Source organism: Austrofundulus limnaeus, unplaced genomic scaffold (genome assembly GCF_001266775.1).
Source record: "Austrofundulus limnaeus strain Quisiro unplaced genomic scaffold, Austrofundulus_limnaeus-1.0 Scaffold113, whole genome shotgun sequence".
Classification (NCBI taxonomy): Eukaryota; Metazoa; Chordata; class Actinopteri; order Cyprinodontiformes; family Rivulidae; genus Austrofundulus; species Austrofundulus limnaeus.
In genome coordinates this window covers 515,979-521,419 of record NW_013952515.1, presented here as the reverse complement: position 1 = coordinate 521,419, position 5,441 = coordinate 515,979, and positions in this window count along the sequence as shown.

The following is a 5,441-nucleotide window of genomic DNA, read 5'->3' as shown; positions in this document are numbered from 1 at the left end:
TTCATACAGACATTCCTCAATCTGATGTTAATATAGCTTTTAATTATGTGTTGTTATTTTCGGACATGTATCTACCCTATTTCAATTAACACATTGTAAGAAATATAACCAACATTATAAAGGTATAAAGTAGAAAACCCTAACTCTGTGTTGTATTTAATCAGTACTAACTATAAATTTCTTCAAGGGTGCTTGTCTCCTCCTCGGAACGTAAACGCTTGCACTGAGAGAAAAACGCTACGAGCGACCCCGTATTTATAGCGGTGAACGCGACGAGTAAATTGTTGTTTGTAAATAATAAACCATCGTCAAGAAACACCAAAGAACGCGTCTCCGTCGACAATAGCGTCCATCGCGGTGTGGATATAATCTACGAAACGTTCACGCGTCATACGCCACAACCACACGCGATCTACCTCGGCCACGGCGCGGAGCTGCGCAGAACGCGCCTCCTGGTCCGTTAGCATAGGTTGTACGCTAAAATTATACCTCCTAGATAGATCGGACATTACGTAAACCTCGAATTGTAATCGCCACCTCCTACGGTCCTGTTGTTCCTCTGCGTCGTCGGGCAGTTCGCAATCCAACGAGTCGTCGTATAAACCGGCTAAATATAAACAATGGAGAATAATAATATCGTTTCGCGACGCGTCGAGCGGGGCGCGTTCGTCACGGAGTTCTTCGCCCGACTTGTACTTTGAACGGTACCACGACACGTCCGCCAGTCCCGCGACGCGAAACGTATCGACGCGAACGGTGATCGAACAACGCGGCGCTCTTGGAGACGACAGGCCCATCGCGGCGGCCGGACGCGTAGTTATGCCTGAGGTTTTAACGACCTGCTCGCTCCGCGTCCGGGTTTGAATCGGACGGACGGACACTCGCTCCTCTCGACCTCGATCCGATCCCGTTCTGTCGGTGCCTTTGGAAATCTTTGCGTTATAATAGGTCTTAGTAAATATACTTTTGATTCTGTCGCGGTTACGTAGCAATTTCAAACCGCGACCCACAACGCGCATTAATCGTAAACTGCGTGTAATTTAGTTAAACTTACAAATATCGGTGCAAACACTCACATAGACGCCGGGATCATTATGTATGTACGTTTATTTTTTTTTATAAAAAAATAAAAAAACCGACACATAAGAATTATACGATAGATTTATGAAACACACAAACGTCTTCCGGGGTGATCGCACGGAAGACGCGTAGACATCGAAGACCGTCGTAACTTTATTTTTACAATGGCTACAACCACGAAGGGTATCGCGACAAGTACGGTTACGAGAATCATCAGAGTCACATACAATGGGCTTATCGTGGTCGTCGGGTGAACGACCTTTAGATTAACGGTGCTAACACCAGTCACATACAATGGGCCCATCGTGGTCGTCGGGTGAACAACCTTTAGATGAACGGTGCTAACAACCATGCCAAGACGGGGGACCATTGACGATGACCTAACAGTACAGATATATGTTCCGCCGTCTTCGAACGTGACGTTCTTCAGAACCACAGACGTGTCCCCCTCCGGCATTCGTTCGTCGCGAAGTTCCACTCTGTTGTAAAAAGATGGATGTTGATCATCAGCGTAGATATGTTCGTCTCTGTACATAAACACATACAGTCCCGTAGTTTCCAACTCGCGTTTGGTCCAGTCCGCGCCCACTGGCGGTGTTCCGTCGGGTGTGTGACACGGCAAAAAAACGTCGCGCCCCGGTTCGGTCTCAATGTCCATTTCTGTAAAGACAATATGAGAAAGGGTTTTGTTTATAACAACAACAAACTACATAAACAAAATGTTATCGTGTGCGAACACGATATTTTTTTTTAAAAAAAAGGCCCATTGATATACTCAAACTCACCGACAGACAAAATCGCGCTAATGTTTTTCAGCAATAAAATCAGCGCAAGTAAAACCGCCATGTGTACGTTTTATTTCACACACACAAATATATATTTATATATATATACTGTAAGATCCAACGTAGGTTAGTCGCGACAAGAGCGTGTCTCTCGAAGTGACGTGTCTTAAAAAAAAATACACATAGTACCACATTCGAATCGTGTCGCGGCTTGTTGTATATCTCCCGGTGCAAAAATAACACATAGCTGGTTTTTATACATACGTAAGAGTAATAGTCGGTCGGGAGAAACGCGTCGACGGACGGTCGGTTTAATAAATTTAACACACTCGCCTTCAACGTTGAACGCTACGGTTCGCGCGTCGATTATACACAGAGGGCCTTCGGAAGGTTTTTCTTATGCCCTCTGTGTGCACAGCACGCGTTGCACGATCGCGTCCGAAACACAACAAACATTTACGAAACTATAAAAGAACGTCGCCTCGAGTTACAGTACGCGCATCCTATAACGCGTCGCGAGCGATAGCTCAGCGTGTCCGTTCCGTTGAGGAAAAAAAATATTCGAAATGTTTTCTCGAAATACTTGCTCGCTCGTCAGCGCGTTCGTTTTACAGAGACGGTCTTAGAAAGGATTTCTTGAAACATATGCTCCGATGCTTGATAGTCGGTTGTATTATAAGCGCGCGACGTATCATGCGACGCGTCGCGTGAAGCTTGTACAAAACCTTCAGATTGTCATACTCTGTTGTGTAACGCGTTGCACGAGGCGCAGTGACGGTTTACAACGGGTTTGATCATCTGTCGGATTTTGGAAATGTACGGTCGGGGTTTGTTTTGAAATAGATGGTCGGTCGGGAATGTACTGTCATGATTTGTTTTTGAAAAAGATGGTCGGTCGGTATTTTGTACATAAACGGATGGTCGGATTTTTATTGAGAACACAAAAAAGGGGGGTCAGTCGGAGGTTTTGGAATACACGGAAGCACGCGTTACGCGACCGCCTCCGATACCCATTAAAAAAAAACACAACAAACATCCACGGAACTATAAGGACAATGCTAGTTTCTTACGCGGGTAGCTGCATTGCGTAGCGCGTTTCGATTCACGAAACTATAAAAAAACACATTCATATCATACTACTCCGCACGCTCGTCCCCGACGCGACAAAATGTGATTCGCGCACCCCGCGACGCGTGGCGAAACGTGATAAACTAGAAACGCACTCGTCTCTAATGCGACAAAATGTAATTCGCGCGCCCCGCGTCGCGTCGCCTGCCCGTTTTCACAGTGACGGTCCTCGAAAATTTTTCTTGAAACGTTCCCCGGGACGCCTGCTGCTTGGCTGTAGTAAAACAGTGTAACGCGTCGTGTGACGCGTCGTTCGAAGACTTTACAAAAACATCGGAGCGTCATACTCTACTGTTCAACGCGTGGCACAACAACAAATGGTTGTTGACAACGGTTCTAGCGCAAAGACTTTACAAAACACATCGGAGCGTCATACTCTATCGACTCCATTCGATGTTCTCACACGAGGATCCCGGGATATCTTTTTATATTTGTTTATGTAAAAAAAAGAAGCAATACACATTGTATATGATTTAGAAACACACACAAGTTTTTTATTATTATGTGGTCGCGGTATGCACATAAGACACCAAAGACCGATGTAGTTTTAGTTTGACAACGGATATAACCACAAGTGAGATCACAAAGAGTGTGGATAAAAGAATCATCGGAATCACATGCGATCGGGCCTTCTCTGTCGTCCGTGCGACAACCTTCAGATAAACAAAGTTAACAACCGTCTCGCGAGTGTCCGAAGGTAGTAGCCTAACCCAACAGATATATACTCCTCCGTCTTCGGTCGTCGTGTTCTTTAGAAACACAGATGCGTCCCCGCGTGTCGTTGGTTCATCGCGAAGCGCCGCTCTGTCGTAAAAAGACGCGTCGTGGTGAATGCGTTCGGTCCGGTTGTTTATGTATACAAACACATTCCGGGCTGTAAAAATATCCTGTTTGGTCCACACCACGACCGTAGTTGGTTTTCCATCGGGCACTTGACATGGTAAAAGGACATCAGACCCCGGCTCGGTCACGACGACGTCGATCCCTGTAAAGAGGAGACAAAACGGGGTTTAATGAAACGAAACGTTCTCTCATATGCGAACGTTATCGAATACCGTGTTGATATAGTCAAACTCACCGGTGCAAAAAAGTTGTTATTATTTTGTTCAATAATTACTCACGCGCTCAAAACCCACATTGTGCACGTAGTACGCGTTGTGCGATCACAACCGATACGTTTTTTTTAAAATATACACATAATAAACATTAGCGAAGCCACCGAAGGAAAGGGAGGAAACATTCGCCTCTAACGCGTCAAGCTACACCGAGAGTGTTGTATAACGCGTTGCGCATCGGTTCCTCTGTGATATTTTTTCGAAATGTTTTTTTTTTCTCAAAACGCTTACTCGATCGCGCGACAATATGTTGTCTTGTAAAAGCGCAACACTCAGTGCGACGCGTTATGCGAAGACGGTTGGACCGTAATACACGCGCTAAAATCCGACACATAACGCGTTGCCGACAACAACGCGCGAAAGAAAAACACACACGGTAGTTGAAAACGGTCCCCATACAACCACCGGTTTTGTTTTTTTTTATCTCGGGCGGGATTTATTAGTAAACAAACGATCTCTTTCACCGACACACACAATTTCTACAAAAAAAACCATAAAGAAAAACCCACGCGACGTACTACAATTCATGCGTCTTACAACGCGTGGCATGTTGGTTTGCATCTCAGTTTTACGGAGACTGACTTCGAAGGGTTTTTTTTCCCGAAACACATGCTCAACCGATTGCTATTAGATCCAGACTGTCATATTCTGCTATACAACGCGTAGTACACGATACTATGATACCAAAACAAATGGTTGTTGACAACAGTTTTTATGCGACTTTATGGTCGGTTGGGTTTGTTTTGAAAATAAAAATGGTCGGTCGGATTTGTTTTGAAAATAAAAATGGTCGGTCGGATTTGGTTTGAAAATATTGGCTGGTCGGATTTGTTTTGAAAATAAAAATGGTCGGTTGGGATTATAACACTCGCGTTGCGCTCTGATACCCACAAAACAAAATAAACATTCACAAAACTATAAAGACAACGCTCGCCAACCTGCCCGGTTTTGTTGATTAGTGCGATTGGTCCAAGTTTTTTTTTTCAAAAAAGAGAAAAAAAAGTAGAAAATGCGCGGTTATAGACACTTTAAGAACATAACCAGTTGGTCGGGTTAGGGAAAGCAAGCGTGTACGCTGTATAAGAGCGCGTACGCAAATAGAAACACACTGCGTGACTTTTTTTTTTCAATCAGATCAGAAGACATGTCTTCGACGCGCAAGACATCATCCTCCTCCTCGGGTTGTTGTACATTACTGTTGTGCTGCTGGATATTATCATTTTCACCCGGCCGCGGTTTAACACAACCGCCCCGGATCGGAAAGTATTCAGTCGCATCGTCGGACGACGTGGAAGCTTCGCCAACTCAGAGTGGGATTATTATGACACCGGTT